The 19,417-nt window shown below is 42.7% G+C and overlaps 2 long non-coding RNA genes across 2 annotated transcripts in view; one reads left to right on the top strand and one right to left on the bottom strand.

Annotated features, from left to right (window-relative positions):
• Window positions 1-12,498, bottom strand: part of LOC118397814 (uncharacterized) — a 21,634-nt gene extending 9,136 nt beyond the window's left edge. The window contains exon 1 of the long non-coding RNA XR_004828505.2: window positions 12,299-12,498. This is a non-coding gene — a long non-coding RNA (uncharacterized LOC118397814). The remainder of the gene's footprint in view (window positions 1-12,298) is intronic.
• On the top strand, window positions 10,652-19,417 carry LOC118398706 (uncharacterized). Its single transcript, XR_004828676.2, has 3 exons — window positions 10,652-10,816; window positions 18,461-18,597; window positions 18,726-19,417. It is a non-coding gene; the product is annotated as an uncharacterized LOC118398706 (long non-coding RNA).

The following is a 19,417-nucleotide window of genomic DNA, read 5'->3' as shown; positions in this document are numbered from 1 at the left end:
GACCAGCGCTCCCACAGACAGACACCGTGAGGACCAGAGCCTGGGTAGGTGACCCAGGTCATAGCCTCTCTCCCTCTAACATGACCATTAACTACCCCCTTCTTTTTCCTTTTCACCTCTCTCAATCTCTCTCTTTCTACCTCTCTTAAGTCTCTCTCTTCTACTGTACCTCAAACTCAATGTACCCTATTCTCACTGTTCCCATGTAATGACATCTGTAGAACAGGTCCTGAGAATGAGAGTGAAAAGAGAGGAAGATAAATGAGGAGGACAAGAGAGGACAAGAGAGGGAGAGAATGAAGCACATGAAGAACAGAGGTGAGGGTGAGGCACAGTGTGAGAAGAGAGAGGGAGTAGAGAAAGAGGAGAGGTGTGGAGCTGCCGAGGGGTTAAGTGCAGTGGGTGAGGTGGAAAGGAGGAGGGGGGGTCATGTGAGAGGGTCTGCCTGCATTGGATCTGCTCCAGGGCCCCCTCCTCCCATCCCCCTCCTCTCCCAGGACCATTCTCATGGCTCCCAAGCCTGAGACTCCCAAGGAGAGGGGCCGTCCATCAGTGACTTACGTTGCCCCTCCACCTAAACCACAGAGGCCTTTTTGTGACAGGGGCCCACGCCTGTCACTCGCAATCGCTCCCCCAGGACACGGTGCAGCGGCTGCCCACTGGGGTCGCCCCCAAGGCACGGATCAGGTGACGTTCCCACCACAGCTCCCTCCACGGCTCGCTGCGCTCCCTGCACGAACAACAGCAAAGTCTCTGGAGACACACTCGCTTTCTCTCACAACACACACTCTCTTTCTCTCCCTTTTTGAAATACACACACGCACTCATGCAAACAGATGGAGACTGGCTTAAACACACACACTGCAAGCTCCTTCTCTAAATAAGAAAATATTTTTATTGGCACCTGCGTCTCCAGCCGTCCAGACCCTTAACATGTCTGGGAATCTTACAAAACTTTTTAAATCTGCCTCTGAATGACAGTAAATGTAGCCAGATTAACCAAATCAGAGGCCCCGCTATCTTGATTAACTTCGTATCCATTAACTTTGTTCTGGCTTTTTATTCTGTAAAATTCTCTGTGAAACTTTCCCATGTCCATGTGAATGGGTAGTGGTGAGGCGGCCAGCCGCTATCTTAGGGGGATCCCTTTGATTCAGGACCCTAGGGGACAAACGGGATGGGTAATGCCATCCCCATGGACACACCCAACCAGAACCCCCCTCCCAGCAGCAATGTTTGCATGTCCTGGCCTCATGGTGATCAGAGAGGTTATGAGATGCCCCTTGGTCCAGATGACCATGGATCAGATACAGCAGCTTCCCTCTCACATCTCCCATCTGCATTAGTTCCACAGCTGACCGACCTATAGCTGCACACTGTAGTATCGTTAAGACTCCAAGCCAGCGGCCCACAAACACCCATGTAGAGTGACTAGACTAGACCATGGTATGTCTACTGAACTCTATCAACCCAATGTCCCAACCAGGTCTCTGTCAGGTCTCCAGGTAGTCATGGACATCAGCTCATTTTTGTCTAACATTAAGAAACATTGTGTCTATGGTGGATAGCATGCATTTCCCATTTCAAATTTGTTGACTCATGGTGTTACATATAATTTTGAATGTTCCATAACTTGGCTAAGCATTGCATCACTGTTGCCTGTTGCCGTGACACTAGGGCTGGGGCTGGGGCCGGTCAGAGCCGGAGCAGCACAATGGCCCACTAAGTGAACGCGCTCAGAGCACTTCCCGCTGTTGTGCAGAGCGATCCCCTTGGCTGATACCAGGCGACCCCTACACCCTCTCTCACCACTATCAAGATCTGGAAGCGTTGCCACAGCTCTGTGGGTCCCACATGGCTTTGACACATACTCCAGATGGTCCACTGAGACCTACAGCCACAGCATACAGCCATAGGCCAGGCCAGGGAAATGCCAGCCTGACCAGCAGAAAAGGTTACATTTGGCCTTTTTCATGGATAACATCTAACCGCATGCCTGTGAGCATGTCTGTGCTATGGCAAATGGCTGAGGAATTTGCATGCCTTTTTTCTGTCACTCGATAGAGGGGCTAATCCTTGCTCAATACATTCCTCTGAGAGAGACTGACTGTCAAGAGGGTTCATAGAGTTGTGTTTACAATTAGTGCAAGAGACAAATCATTAATGAGGGTGTAGAGAAAATGAAGCTGGAATCCTATTAGTTACTTTAAGAATGTGCCACTTGATAATGGAAATGGTTATGTTTTGGAATTTCTCATGCTAGCAGATTGATTCCTTGTGTGGGTGAGAGAAGAAACACAATTTGAATGGATCTGAGAGAAATGGTTTGGAGAGTCTTGAAAGGAGCCTGGTCTTGTGGGAGAGAATAAATGAATAGAAACATTTCTCATTCATGCTGATTTGATCTGAAATCTTCTTTCAAAGTGCTACACTGAAATAGAAACAGACATATTCCTATTTCGCCTCTCGAAATGTCAGTGCTGCAATCAAATCTCCAAACATTCGGAGATGAAACATGTCTGCCAAAACAAAAGACATGTCAAGTTAACACAACAAACATGGGTTAAAAAACAATGGGACCTGACAAAGAAAAAGAGGGAGGGGAGCAGTCAGTGGCATAGGAACATATCCTTATTAGAGCGAGACAGTGTTCATGGAAAAAAATGGAGCTTGGCGCTCTTGTCAATTATTTAGTGCTATCATTTATCAGGCTAGAGAAGGCAGGTAGACAGGAGGAGGTGGTGGTGGGTGTTCGAGGGGGATGTTCTGACTAGACGTGGAGCTTGAATAAGAAATGGAGTACTGTCGGAAACAGGGGTCTGAGCAGGCACGCAGGCCAGTGGGCCGGGAGGGGAAGTCATGCCGCTGGGTTGCCAGTGCCGGGTGCACGGGATAGCGAGCAAGGAAGTGGCGGGCGCTGAGAGCGGAGGGGGGAAGGCTGCATCTGGCCTCTAATGAGACTTTCAGAAGCAGCAACGTTCTCATCAGCTCTGTTTGTTTTCACAGGCCGCTCTGTGTTGACTCGCACATTGTTTTCTTTGGTCGGCCTCACCATCATTCTCAGGCTCTGGGATGTTTATTTATTAAGTGGTGCCCTTTTTTCTAGTCTGGGGTGGCGCGAACGGGCCAGGTTCTAAATATAACATATATTTTTAAATATAACATATTTTCCTCTCCTTCATTGTGACCATGCAGGGCCCCTGGCTCACAGTGGCCGGCAGAGCAGCACAGAGGGGAGCTGGGGGAGCAGGGGGCCGTTTCCCATTGCTTTAACCTCCCCCTGGCTCCCCTCCAATGAGAGCTACAGGATATAGTACACACACTTTCTCCAGAGAGATGATGTATCATACTGTATTTTTTCTGTTATAAAGGAGAAAGTTTATTTCATGTGTTTTTCAGCATTATTCTTCTGTTAAAAAGGAGAAAATGATCACACAAGGTTCACTATTACTTCCACAAGGATAAATCTTCATATTATTTAGAAATTATGTTTTTAAACCAGCAACCCAGAAAACATTTTTATACCGAAGTGGTACAAATCACTTGTATTTTGGAGGGACCGTATATCAGTTTAGGAAATAAAGTTGAATGTTTTTACCAATATGTTAAATTCCTCACACCTACTTATACCTTCATGCCCGTGTCCTTTCCTAGCAAGCTCTGCTGAGATTACAGCAGTATATCTGGTTAATAGATGCCATCAGTGGCCCTTGATCGTACCGTGACAAGGTCAAGTTGATTTTCCTCCACAGTTTGTTGCTGTGGGGGGGCAAATCGAGACAGTTACAGATGAAAAGACTGTGAACTATCACCTAGCACATAACAAAATTCTTAAAATATTTTGGTGCTAATCCAAATTTGACTATCGTGTGCTTAGCGACCCTGACTTTCTTTGATGCCTCCACAGGGTTTTTAATAGCAAGTTGGTGGAGTTATGTCAGGGGAATTTTCCCACTTTCATATTATCTCTTATTTAATGACATCAAGGTGGTTACACCCAGATCGTGGAACGATAACGTGTACAGCAGCGCACCCAAATGAAAGGCCTTGTTATCAATTAAGATAAGTCTCGATGATTTGAATGACCTAATTTGGGTGAATTGAAAGGAAAGGCTGGAGCACATAGACACTGAAGACAAAGCGTTCAAAAATATTATAGAGACCGAGAGATGCTTATCTGGAAGACTTTCTCATGACTTCATCCTGACTTTTTAAATAGCATGTATGGCTGCTGTATGTACAGAATAATGAACATACTGCAAATACTGATGTCTTGCAATAGTCATTTCCTGCACTAATTCTTTCACTATCGACCACAACTGTTGAATAATCCAGTTTGGTAAAACAACCAACTCCTGCTTCCAAAACTGTTGTCATCTAGGGGTCCGGAATTATTGGATCCAAAGATACAAAGAGCTCTATTTTAATGTCATCAGACCATAGCACCGCCTGAAGTTTTCTAAACGGCATTGGCACTTGGATTGGAGCCGGCAATGACCATCTCAGCCTCCGGACTTGAACCCCATTGAAAACCTGTTATCTTAAATGAAGAGGGCAGTCCAGAAGCGCAGACAAAGGATCAGTGACGTGTATTCATGGAGTCAAGGGAAGACAGACTTATGCAAAGAATGTACAAGCTGACATGACGTATCATTGCCCATGAAAGGAATATAGGCTATAGAGCAAGTATTTTAGCCAGGTAGCCTAGAACAGCAAACACTAAAAGCGTGTACTGTATGACAGAGTTATAGACCGTTTAGGCAACATGAAAGAAGAGGATGGGATTATTGGATCCCCTGTTTTCAATACACTAGCACCCTCCCCTTGCGAGGACAACGACACTGAGCCTTTTTCAAAAATGTTTTAGGAGATTGGAGAACTCACTGGGAGATATCTTAGACCATTCAACCATACAGCATCTTTCCAGATCTTTTGATATTCTTTGCACTGGCGGTGCATGGGTAAAATCACCGGGGAAGCCAATCCAATAAAAAAAAGTGTGTTGTGATAATTGTGTTGTTTGAGCTATAACCTGTTAGTTCATATGCCTTGCTATCATGATATATAGGCCTAAGGCCGAGACAATATTAAGACACAGTGATAGAATAAATTCAACCACACATTTGTTTGATCACAAAACCGGAGAGCAACATCTGTCTGGTTATTTATCCAAAAGTATGTTGACACCTCGTCAAATTAGTGGATTCAGCTATTTCAGCCACACCCGTTGCTGACAGGTGTGTAAAATTGATCACACAGCCATGCAATCTCCATAGACAAACATTGGTAGTCGGTTGGCCTTACTGAAGAGCTCAGAGACTTTCAGCATGGCACCGTCATAGGATGCCATCTTTACAACAAGTCAGTCTGTCAAATTATTTCCCTGCTACAGCTGCCCTGGTCAACTGTAAGTGCAGTTGGAAGCAGGAGTTGGTTGTTTTACCAAACTAGATTATTCAACAGTTGTGGTCGATAGTGAAAGAATTAGTGCAGGAAATGACTATTACAAGTCATCAGTCTTTCAATATGTTCATTATTCTGTACATACATTTCTGCTGTTATTGTGAAGTGAAAAGGTCTAGGTGCAACAACAGCTCATAGAACGGGACCGACCGAGTGCTGAAGTGTGTAGTGTGTAGTGTGTAGTGAGTAAAAACCATCTGTACTCAGCTGCAACACTCATTACCAAGTTCCAACCTGCCTCTGGAAGCAACGTTAGCACAATAACTGTTAGTCTGGAGCTTCATGAAATGGGTTTACATTGACGAGCAGCCGCACAAAAGCCTAAGATCACTATGCGCATTGCCAAGCATCAGCTGGGGTGATGTAAAACTTGCTGCCATTGGACTATGGAGCAGTGGCAACGCATTCTCTGGAGTGATGAATCACGCTTCAGACGAATCTGGGTTTGGCGGATGCCAGGAGAACGCTACCTGCCCAAATGTATAGTGCCAACTGTAAAGTTTGGGAGAGGAGGAATAATGGTCTGGGGCTGGTTTTCATTGTTCTGGCTAGGCCCTTTAGTTCCAGTGAAAGGAAATCTTAACGCATACAATGACATTCTAGACGATTCTTTGCTTCCAACTTTGTGGCAACAGTTTGGGGAAGGCCCTTTCCTGTTTCAGCATGACAATGCCCCTTTGCACAAAGTGAGGGCCATACAGAAGTGGTTTGTGGAGATCGGTGTGGAAGAACTTGACTGGCCTGCACAGAGCCCTGACCTAAACCCCATCAAAAACCTTTGGGATGAATTGCAACCGCGAGCTAGGCCTAATCACCCAACGTCAAGCCTTTTCAGAAGAGTGAAGGCTGTTATACCAGCAAAGGGGGGGTCTAAATCCACATTAATGCATATGATTTTGGAATGAGATGTTCAACGAGCAGGTGACCATGTAGTGTATATACTGATATATATATACAATGATGACAGCTTTGCACACTCTTGGGATTCTCTCAACCAGATTCTCTCATCCACCTGGAATGCATTTCAATTACCAGGTGTGCCTTGTTAAGAGTTAATTTGTGGAATTTATTTCCTTTATAATGTGTTTGAGCCAATCAGTTGTGTTGTGACAAGGAAAGGGTGGTATACAGAAGATAGTCCTATTTGGTAAAAGACCAAGTCCATAATATGGCAAGAACAGCTCAAATAAGCAAAGAGAAATGACAGTCCATCAATACGTTAAGACATGAAGGACAGTCAAACTGGAACATTTCAAGAACTTTGAAAGTTTCTTCAAGTGTAGTCACAAAAATCAACAAGCGCTATGATGAAACTGGCTCTCATGGGGACTACCACAGGAAAGGAATACCCAGAGTTACTGTACCCCTGCTGCAGAGGACAAGTTCATTAGAGTTACCAGCCTCAGAAATCATCAATTATCTGCACCTCAAACTGCAGCCCAAATAAATGCTTCACAAAGTACAAGTAACAGACGCATCTCAACATCAACTGTTCAGAGGAAACTGCGTGAATCATGCTTTCATGGTCTAATTGCTGCAAAGAATCCACTACTAAAGGACACTACTAGATGAAACTTTCCTGGGCCAAGAAACACGTTCAATGGACATCAGACCGGTGAAAATCTGTCCTTTGGTCTAATGACTCCAAATTTGAGATTTTTGTTCCAACTGCTGTGTCTATGTGAGACGCAGAGTTGTTGAAAGGATGATCTCTGCATGTGTGGTTTCCACTGTGAAGCATGGAGGAGAAGGTGGTGTGATGGTGCTTTGCTAGTGACACTGACTGTGATTTATTTAGAATTCAAGGCACACTTAATCAGCATGTCTACCACAGCCTTCTGCAGTGATAGGCTATCCCATCTGGTTTGAGTGGGACTATGATTTGTTTTTCAACAGGACAATGACACCACACCTCCAGGCTGTGTTAGGGCTGTTTGACCAAGAAGTATAGTGATGGAGTACTGCATCAGATGACCTGGCCTCTACAATCACATGACCTCAACCCAATTGAGATGGTTTGGGATGAGTTGGACCGCAGAGTGAAGGAAAAGCAGCCATCAAATGTTCAGCATATGTGGGAACACCAGTCAAAAGTTTGGACATACCTACTCATTCCAGGGGTTTTATTTATTTGTACCATTGTAGAATGATAGTGAAGACATCAAAACTATGAAATAACACGTATGGAATCACATAGTAACCAAAGAAGAGAAACAAATCAAAATATGTTTTATATTTAAGATTCTTCAAAGTAGCCACCCTACCAGAAAGGCCTGATTGGTTGAGCGCTGATTGGGCGCTGATTGGTTGAGTGCTTTCCTTCTGAAACGTTCTCCCATCTTTACAGGAGAACCCTAGAGCTCTCACAGAGTGACCATTGGGTTCTTGGTCACCTCCCTGATCACGGTCCTTCTCCCCCGATTGCTCAGGGACTTCGACCTAATTTCTTGATTTTTGCTCTGACATGCACTGTCAACTGTGGGACCTTATATATAATCACTTGAATTTACCACAGGTGGACTCCAATCAAGTTGTAGAAACATCTCAAGGATGATCAATGGAAACAGGATGCACTTGAGCTCAATTTCGAGTCTCATACCAAAGGGTCTGAATACTTATATAAGATATTTCTATTTTTATTTTTAAATAACCATTCGCCAAAATTTCTAAAAACCTTTTTTCGCTTCATCATTATGTGCAGATTGATAAGGGGAAAAAGTGAGAAAAAAAAGTTGAATTCATTTTAGAATAAAGCTGTAACTAAACAAATTGTGGGAAAAGTCAAGGAGTCTGAATGCTTAGCACTGTATAGATATATAATTATATATTTTTTTGCATACAATAGCTCAGTATAAATATTACTTATTTTATACAGTCTTTTTTGTTCATCTTTATCAAGGGGGTCCAATATTTCCAGACCCCTCTATATTTAACACGGTCATAAAATAACAAGCCCATGACTTGTGATCTTTAATCCTGTTTATGGTGGACATGTTATGACTCCCTCTGCCATAACTCCTGAGCAGTGATCCTGAAATGGTAACGCTAGTTGTTGTGGATTTTGGCTCACGGCAGGAGCTCCTTTTGATGGTGACAGATGGAACGCAACAACAGTTTAAAAAGATGAAAGGTGTTCCTGCGAACCTTTAATACCCCCTGAATACCCATTCAGTTTGTCTGCACAGGGGGCTCGGGTGATGTTCCACACTTCGTTATCGGAGGCTGCTGTTCAAACGTGAGAAGGAGATTTCAGACGTCATCTGATTCAAAGGTTGACATCACCGGCAGCAGCGGCTCTTTGGGCTCGCATCATCACATGCTCCCAGGCTAAATCGTCATGACCTGGGATTTCACCCACCCTGACTTCCAGCTCCCTTTCCCAGGCTACTCTGACTGACTGACAGTCTAGCCCAGCTCTAGCACCCAAAATCCCCGCACTTTGTCCCCCCTGCTCGAATGTTACCCAACCAGCCTTGTTCTTTTGGGAAAACATGACTGTGGCCCTGTCAACATGCCAAAAAGTGCAAGAGAAAACAGTACAAGCAGATCGCCTGTTACGCAACGTGGCCAGTGGCAGTAGCCAGTCAGCCAACCAGCCAGGCAGGCTCTGGGTACATATGGCAGACAGTGGCGCTCTGTGTGTGCAGCCTGGGAGGAGGCAGGGTGGCAAGGGTTGGCGAGAGCTCTCTCTCAGCGACCCAGGGGGCTGGCACTGTGCTGGGAACAGGGTGATCTGGTGGGGCTGGAGCCGTGGGAGCAGACACTGGGAGGCAAGTCTCCTGGCGCGACACTCTGCTCAGCTCCCTCGCTCTCCCTTTATCTGAGATGCAGGGCTGAGAAGTGGGTCACCCACGGCCAACAGAGGTAGAGTTACAGTTACTGACAGCCCACTGGGAGCTGACTCCCTAGTTTATTCCCTTTGTGGGTTTTTTGTTGGCCCTCAGAGTTGTACATCAACATTTAGGTGGAAGGTTTTATACAGTACACAACATCAACTGAATTTAAATTTTGCATCAATTCAAAATTGATACATCCTCTGAAATTCAAGAGGACTGGATATGCTTAGAAAAACATGAGAATATTGGAAATCAGAATCAGAAAGTTTAAATTTAACACATCAACAACACAAAGTGACAGTCATTTTGAATTGGCTGTAAACACGAGCATCCATCACAGTGTACTAGAATGCCACAAACAGACTCTGTTAAAGTGATGCTAAAAAGGTTTTGTATAAATCCAGCCAGAAGTTTTGAAAGTATCACTTACAAGCCAAAATGGGTCCCTGAAAATTGTGCACAATTTCATCTATTTTGTATTTTATGTTATGTCCCCCACCATTTCCCCCAGAACTTTGCATGATATGTTATGAAATCCAATTCGTTAAAAATGTTACGAATTTGTAGGTGCTTAAAATCTTGTTCAATCTGTTTAGTTCTTCTGTTCCGAAGCCCATTGGTGTGATGGTGTTGGGCTGTGGCGTTGCTCCCTTTGAGGTATATAGTGGCACAGGCACAGCACACTGGGAATCATCGCACCCCATAGAGCAGCTGAAAGGGCTCCCTCGTAATGCCAAACGCAGGGTTAAATGTCTTGTCACACTGCCAATAAATCTGAAGAAAAAAAATCTCTCCCCATTCAACTAACAGTGAACAACAAGCCCTAACCACGCCTGAGGAAAAAGACTATTCTCCATAGAAACAACTGATTTTCATTTTCAAAATGAGTGATGATAGATCACTCTTGGAAAATAAAGGGTTAAAAAAGATATACATATCTGTTATCATAACTTGTTGATGATAAACCAGTGTATTCAAATGGATCAATTATAAATGTTATGGATATGGCAAGTTCCACCTCCTCTTTTCGTAGGTGAGCTAAGCTGTGCTTTGGTCCTCCTGAATGAGCCTAACATACACTAAGAACACCTGCTCTTTCTATGACATAGACTGACCAGGTGAATGCAGGTGAAAGCTATGATCCCTTATTGATGTTACTTGTTAAATCCTCTTCAATCAGTGTAGATGAAGGTTAAAGAAGTATTTTTAAGCCTTGAGACAATTGAGACATGGATTGTGTGGGTGCCATTCAGAGGGTAAATGGACAAGACAAAAGATTGAAGTGCATTTGAACGGGATATAAAGGTAGTAGGTGGTAATGCTGATTGGTTTTTCACGCTCAACAGTTTCCAATCAAGAATGGTCCACCATCCGAAAGGACATCCCGCCAACTTGACACAACTGTGGGAGGTCTTGGAGTCAACATGGGCCAGCATCCCTGTGGAACGCTTTAGACACCTTGTAGAGTTAATGCCCTGACGACGTGTACATGGCCTCTCAAAGTCTCTTAATCCTAGGTGAGTAGTCATGAATTACAATATCCCTTTCTTCCCACTCCACAGAGAATAGAAGAAAACAGAATTGTGATTGAGGCCCCAGTCAGTCCTGTTCTCCTCTCACAGATTTTCCCGTCTTCCCCTGTAAACCATGTTTATGACCGGGGCGAGGTCGCTCACTTCAAGGTAGTGCTCTGCTCTTTTTTGGTGCAGTGAGCAGTGTTGCTGGGGCTCATGTTCCACCGGCCCTGGCCCTAACCTCTCCCCATTCACAAGGCCTACAGGGACATAGCCCTCCTCTGTCTGACAGACTCTGCACAAGGCAGCGCAAGTGATGCTATTTGTTTGCCACCATGGTTTTCCACAGCAGCGTTGTAGTTGCTGGCCGCTGACTGGAAGGAAGCTGCGCTCTGGCAACACCCAGAGAGAGCAGCTGAGGGATTCCAGGGCCTGGGATCTATTACCTGTTGCTGAGGAAACCCAGGCAAAAAGGATGTGCACTACTTTATTTACTTCTTCTTGAGACCATTCTGGCCCGAAGTCTTGTCTATAGCCTGTTAATCAGGCATGTCTAAGTATGCTTAACATTCTAAATATCACATCAATAGAAAAAGACCAGACACAAACGGCATTTCTGACATTTTCTGGTTTAATCAACCTCCTTATATCACCTTTAGGATTTGAGAATTTAAAAAATAATAATTATAAACTAAAATGTAAAATATAAGTTTTTCCAGTTAATGAAATTCACCACTAAATAAAATGAATAAAATGCTACAATCACAAGCTAAATCACATATGTGAAACTCTGAAGTGTGCTACTAATTGTGCCTTTTCCCTCAGTGTAGGGGCCCGCTCTTAGTCTTTATAACGTCACTCAACAACAGTCGCTAAAACACTAGGCAGTGATATATAGCAGAGTAGCCAGCCAGGGAGGAGGTCATGGGAGTTACAATAACAGTCTGGTGCAGAGAGCAAGACCTCTGTGGTCTTCAACATGGACGTCTGAGTGATGCTCGCTCGGAAGACCCTGCGCCGGCGCTCTCCGTAAACATCCCCCGCAAGCCCAACACAAGGCGGTACGGCATTCTCATGAGAAACTTCTTTGCTGTGTCCCCACGTTCAGCCAGCCTCACAATCACCACCACTCTTGCCGAGAGGATTTTCAGGATGGCCGGATAGCTGCAAAATCCCCTAAATATTTCCCAGGCCATTTTTAGTGCCAGGCCCTAATTTTAGAGCGACTAGACTCAAACTGAGGAGTCAAAGGTTAGGAGGATCTCTTAAAAAACCCAAACTGCAAAACATAAAAATGGAGGATGGGAGAATGCATTTGGGGACGATTCAGATTTAGGAAATGTACGCCTTACCTACGCACGCCTTTCGTACGCACTTCTGAAAGTAAGCATTTCACCGCAAAGGCTACACTTGTTGTATTCAGCGCATATGTGACAAATACAGTTTAAATGGATTTTTTTTCCAGTAGTTGGTATTCAGACTTACCTTATGCAGGTGCGTAATGGGCTTTGCAGGCGTGGTTCCCTTGTGCAGGCTGAATAAATATAATTAAACCGCTGAAACGCCTCCCACTTACTGGCCAAACGATTTTCTCATGGAGTTTTCATTCAATAGGGTTTTCAGTACATTTCTTAAAGCCATCCCTTTAAATTTGGTGTACATTTAATTTGAATTTTCTTGAAAGATTACAATATATGGAGAAAATGTTTCAGAAAGAAAGGCATGTAAATACATGCATATTCATCTCCTTTTCAGCATCAATTGGTCAATAAAAAAATGCTATAATATCTATGAATAATAAAACACCTTTACCCGCTAAATATATTGGTGAATCAAAAATACATTGGTTTGATTCATCCTGAAAATTGCTATATTAAATTGTTCAATCCATCAAATATTGGAAGGTGAGAAAAGTGTAAAATAAGGGTTGAAGAGTAGCCCTATAAATCTACCCTAATAATCCTCACTAATCATGTCATCACAGTTCCAACGGTCCAGTCATTGTGAACCGTGAGCCAGCCTCCAGGTTTAAACTGCTATGTATGGTCTGTGTTCCATAATGATTCGAATAGACTCCATGTCCCAAATTATTGCACAACTTGTAATACGTTAGCCTACTATGATCCACTATTGCTAGCGATCATCAGGAACAACCACACTGTCACGTCCTGACCGTAGTTCCCTTTTTATGTCTCTGTTTTAGTTTGGTCAGGGCGTGAGTTGGGGTGGGCATTCTATGTTTTTGTTCTAGGTTTTGTATTTCTGCGTTTGGCCTGGTATGGTCCCAATCAGAGGCAGCTGTCGATCGTTGTCTCTGATTGAGAACCATACTTAGGTAGCCTGTTTTCCCCACTATGAGGTATGGGTAGTTATTTTCTGGTTAGTGTTTGTTGTACCTGTCAGAACTGTTTGGTTATCGTTTTGTTCGTGTATTCGTTCTGGATTAAAAGTATTATGGATTTGTACCACGCGGTACTTTGGTCCTCTTCTCCCAACGACAATCGTTACACACACGAACATGACAGAGGAAAGACCTACCATGTAATGTAATGATGCAAAATGTAAGGAAGTTAACACATCATTACCATCAATGACAATTATAAATGTATATGGGTGGCTACCGATAGTGGCAAATATTTAAAACAATACAAATTGTAAAAAAAACACTATGAAACGTCTGGGCATATAATTAAAAGATTTGAGAAATCATGAATCAACTCAGTAAGTGTGGCGCTATACTGTCATTTGTGCTTGGGTCTCCAAACTTCATCCCAGGTTATAAGGCTGGCATTTCATAAACTGCCCTGTGGAAAAGGTGATGGGTTGAAATGCTTTAGTTTGCCATATGACTGGTTTCACATTTCCTCCAGCGATTATACGGTAAAATAGATCTAAAACAATTGTAATTTATATTTAGAATCCCCTTTTCCAAACAGCTTACTCATTTACCTAGCTCTTATCAATTTGTAAATTACAGTGCACGGAGAATGGTGATATTTCTATAGAAAAAAAGAAAGTAGATTTATTTATCGTTTCATCGTGTGTAAAGTTGGTGGAATTATTACGGAATTAAGTCAAGGTCAGAATACGGCATATCTGTCGAACACCTCTGCCACACCTTAATCTCTTTGATCTCCACCCCCAACGAATAGCAGGCTATTCTCATGCTTACATTCAAGGTCAGAATACACTTAGTGAGAATAGTGCCTAAAAACAGAATGATATTCCATGTACGCTTGCTCGACTCAGGTCGTAATCAGCCCCTGAGAGATGAGCAGTCACCAGCTAGCTATCCTAGCTGTCCCTCTGGACAGTCAACTGGCTGGGTCTATTTTCTACCCCACAGAGCAGAGGATGGATGGGAGGAAGGAACTGTAAATAGAGGGAGGAGAGCAGCAGCTATCATTGTTTTGACAACCTGAACAGCGTGGATGTTGTTGTCTGACAGTCGTCACATTGCCCTGGGGTCAATTGGAAACATCCACCCATTGATTTGATATGAGATTCTTAGCAGAACTTCAGGCAGATGAACGGCATCTTGACTAACAGGAATGCAGGCGATGTTTGAATGATGTCAAAGGGCAGGGTTTTGTCTGAACTGGGAACTTGTTTCATCTTGAAGATGAAACCATACTCAGAAAGAAAACATGTCACTCTGTCAGCAGTTTAGAAAGCCAATAGTCATGACTCAGAAAGGTGAATAATAATAGTCTACTTAGGGGCTAATGACGATGGAAACTATTCAAGCATTATTTCTCAGGCTCACCAACCCATTCCAAAGTTGGGAACAATTACAGATATAGTATAAGCTGACTATAGTCTATCATTTCAAACATAGACATTACCATACAGTACCACAACACTACAGAGTTTACTGATACTTCAATTACTAATGCTCTACAATCCATATCAAAGCGCACTTTGGTCGGTCATACCATCCATTAAACCCATTTAACCCCCAAGTCGTGCCCCAGAGAGAGCTCTTCCAGGCTGGGTATTTTTGCCTACCATGCCCCTAAATAGAGTGTCTGTCTGGAGGAAACAGTGTAGGCAGGAAGTGTGGTGGCATAGGTGGATGAGGCTGACATCCTCCAACGAGACTGTCCCTGTCTCCCTGACAGGACACAGACCCTGGGTATAGCATTACAACCCAAGAGGGAGGAAGAGACCCATATCCTTTGCCATCATCATGACGAAATATGGGCTCATAGCTGCTTGGTTGTAAAGACACCGAGAGACAAAGACGACACAACTCAGTTGGGGATAGGCCTATTTCTAGAAATAAACATGTTGGAGGGTATTCTATGTCCAAGCATCATGGGTGGAAAATTTAGCAACAATTTAGAACACAAAAGTCCAGTAGCGGTGTGTGGGTAAAATCCCCGGGGAAGCCAATCCAAGAAAAAGAAATGCCATATTACAACCTATGTGTTGTGATAATTGCATTATTTGCTCTATAATCTGTTTGTTCATATGCCTTGTGACCGTGATATATAGGTATAAGGCTGAGACAATAAGCCGACACAGTGGCAGAATAAATTCAACCACACCTTTGTTTCATCACAAGACTGAGGTCCACAAAACATATTGCATGTAACAAACAGTTACATGGCTTCAGCATGGTCAAGCAAGATAATGTTCTCGATATTTACAGAATACTAAACAACTATTGATTTAGAACCACAGAGAGTTACCGCAAGTCGCAAAGAACACAGGAGTTGCCTCCACTATTCCAGCACCATTTCAACTTCAATATTTCAACATCATCAAATCACCGAGAACTATTTAGTGCAATATTTATAATCATTGGCCAGTGCGGAGAATTAAGTAAAACCACAAGGCCAAGTCCCTAGCTCCATCCATGGCTAGCTTAGGAACGGAAACATTTTAGCTAGTTAGCTAGCCACTGGAGGACGACGACACAACGAGATGCAACAAAAACTAAAAAATCTGTAAATAACGTTTGGCTTGTGATTGGTGTGATGCCATATCCAAACCGTCTTTTTTGGTGTGCCAGGACCATTCACAGTTGAACTCACTCAACACTGATTGGCTATTATTTAACTTTAAAAAATGATAAAGGGAAGCCAAATGGCTCGATGGCTTCCCTTGCATTCAATGCTTTTTTTTGACCAGACAGCATCAGATAGATGGCCTGCCCATACTGAGACAGATGGGCGCTGTTTCGCACGCTCTGATGCTTTCTCCGGTGAGATACATTCAGCCTCTAGGGAATTGAAGAAAAATGATGAAACACAGAGAGACGAAAGATCAATTATTCAATTTTTTTTGGTACATTGTTTTGGGAAGCATCAATCAATACACTCCACTGCAAAAGTCACAATATTTCACCAGATATCTCAGCTACCTCACCCCCTATCCCTCTTAACCCTCCTGCTGTGTTCTTGTCGAATTGGACCGATTTACAAGTTTTATCGCTGAAAAATGTAGTTAATTGAATCTGATTGTCATATGGTTCCATGGCTTTGTCCACACAGGGGATCTGAACACACAAAATAAATGTTGATGATTTTCATAAAATGTTAGGTGTTTTCTTTAACTCTTGTACACCTGTGGTGTTCCCGGTCATTAGAAATAAATGGGTGAGACTACAATTAGTGTATAAAACTGAGTTCAGGTACATGCCCATTCATCAGATGGACACACTTCCTCTCCCAGACCCCCACATGCATGTGTGTTTGAACGCGCACACACACACACACACACACACACACACACACACACACACACACACACACACACACACACACACACACACACACACACACACACACACACACACACACACACACACACACACACACACACACACACACACACACACACACACACACACACACACACAAACCTCACTCCCCTTCTTGGCTTCCATGGCAACCCCCACGGGAACCTTTCCCCAATAGAACCACCACACCTGTTGACATTCTCACAAACAATCGCAACATTGTTTCAATAATATATAGAACTTTTCTCGCAGCTCTGGTATGTAAAGCTTTTTTGAGGCCTTGCTCACAATTCGTTCTGTGGGAGCAGGATGACCAAACGATATACTATCTGTGAGGCTCTTGATCATATCTTTGATCATGACACTGGTGAGGAGGATAGAGGCCAGGAAACTGACTGTGAAGATGCATTAGAGGATAAAGTACTCTGTGATAAATAGCACAATATGTTTCATCTGAGTATTTGTTACAGTCAAAATAATCCATACATTATGCTTTTTGTTACTCAAAAACGAGTTGTATGAATTCAGGTCAATGAGGCCCACAGGCCATAAATAGCAAATAGATGTTCAAAATGTGTGATGTTCAAAAGAACACAAGTTGATTAAAAGATCTAACACAACCTTAGGTGATAATATATGTATTATTATGGATTTGTAATCAGTTATAATGGGTCGGTCATTTTGGACCGGGAAGAGAATTAATTAACATGAAACGAATACAACAGGAGGGTTTCTAAGCTCTTTGACATGTAATGTGTTTATGTTTGGTTTTAGAGTCATCTCTCGTGGACAGACTACGTAAACATAAATCTGAACAATTACGCCAGACTTGAGTTGGGTTAACTGAGATTAGGTTTGGAGTAAGATGCCAGTGATGTAATGTGAGTGGAATCCTAATGTTCCTGTAACAGACACATTGTATGCCTTGTCAGACGTGCCAAGGCCACTACTTCTAAAGACACAGGGGAAACAGATTTAACAGCAACATAATGAGAAAGGGTTCTAAATACTCACTTTGTAAATATTTGGAGATTATGAACACACAATCAGTAATTTCCACAACATGTATCTGACTATCAAACAGATTCCTTTAGAAACTTTGTTTCTCATGCACTTAGTTTTCACACACTTTGGGAAACTACGTGAATAGGTCGGACGTCATAATGCCAAGTTAAAGGCATTTTTCGAATATGAGAGAGATTCCTGGTATAATGATTAGGAAACTAATTTCCTGGGCATTAGGCCAAACTTAATTTACCAGACAGCTTCAAAGGGAGTCCAATTGTAATATGTATCATTTTGGGCGGCATTCTATTGCTCATAAAAATTATATTGCTCATAAAAATTATATTGCTCATTAAAAAAAAACATGTTATTATATATTTTATGTGTTAGAATTTAAATACAATTTCAAAGAAACAATCTGTACATACATTGTCAACTAGTTGGCTGCATTTAGACAGGCAGCCCAATTCTTTCTTCCACTAATTGGTATTTTCTGCGCAATAACATCAGATCTTTTCCAGAGCTGATCTGATTATTCAAAATACCAATTTGTGAAGAAAAAAAAACACAGATTTGAGCTGGCTGTCTAAACACAGCCGTAGAGTAGTAGGCCTAAAACAAATGTTCTGACAGTGCTGAGCTTATGGTTTGTGCATTGCCTTGTTTATGCTGCCATCTATTGGCTCTATTTGATCGTTACACACATTTCTGGCCAGGCTTTTATTTACTACCAGTTCGCCCAAACACCAATGTCTGCCCACATAAACTCAGCGGACTTTAAAAACATGTTGAAATGTATTAAACTCATTGGGCAACTGAAAGTTTATTTTTTATTTGTTTAAATAAACTCCAGCTTAATTGAATCACTGCTCACACTCCTCCCACTGAGTCCCCAGGAGTACGAGAGCCAGTCGAGCGCTGATGCTAAACTTGTGAGAGTTTGACCTGCTAGAGAGGATTCTGCCGGCCCATGAGTACAAGATGCTGGAGGAGAAACCAGGCAGGCTACAATAATTATTTGATTTCACACAAGGTAGGTACTATCTCTCCTTTAACTTGGTAATGAGGGCTGATAATCGGTTCTATGGACTATGTTAAGGTGGTGTAAAATGTTTTTTTCTTTCACTCTATCCCTCCACGGGCTGATTCCACCACCTGGAGATTGTCCGGTTTATGAAGAGTCTGAACGAAGAGAGCTGGCCACATGGAAGCTGGAGGTGATGGGTTGTCTAGATCAGAGACCAAGAAACCAAGAACAGGCTCCTCCTTGTGACTTCAACATTTTCACTGAATGATGCTACACTCAGCATGTGTCCATAATGTTGTGGTAGCCACTGTTCCTCACAGGAAAATGCAGGATTTCTGGTTCGGGAGCTGTGGAATAATGAAGCAAAAGCTGGGCTATCGTTGAAAACAAAACGTGCGCCCTGTTTTACTCCTACAGTGCTCATTTTATTCTACATAGAAGTTGGGAAAGATTGAGTCATTTTTTTTAAATGAACGTTTATGAATGTGCACATTTCACCTGTATGATTCACGTGACTTGGGAATGGGAAGCTGTTTGTCACGTTTAAAAATGTGTTTGGGCTGTTTTAATACAATGTATGTGTGCTTGAGTGTTTTATTAGAGTAGTACCACATCATTTAACATATATTATATATTTCAATGTAATACCATATTTTAAGACACTGGACCTTTAGGTTGGTTTGCAAAAAAATATTTAATAATGATACTGCAGTAAACACAGTATATTCACAGCAGTTTTTTCGGCAGTGTTTGATGTGGAACTGTGTTAGAGCGGTCAAATCCACAGGCGACTCCTGGCATTATACCTACAGCGGACATGCATGGC

Source organism: Oncorhynchus keta, chromosome 19 (assembly GCF_023373465.1).
Source record: "Oncorhynchus keta strain PuntledgeMale-10-30-2019 chromosome 19, Oket_V2, whole genome shotgun sequence".
NCBI classification, from domain to species: domain Eukaryota; kingdom Metazoa; phylum Chordata; class Actinopteri; order Salmoniformes; family Salmonidae; genus Oncorhynchus; species Oncorhynchus keta.
Note: the sequence above shows the minus strand (reverse complement) of the source record. Positions and strands in the feature narration are given on the sequence as shown.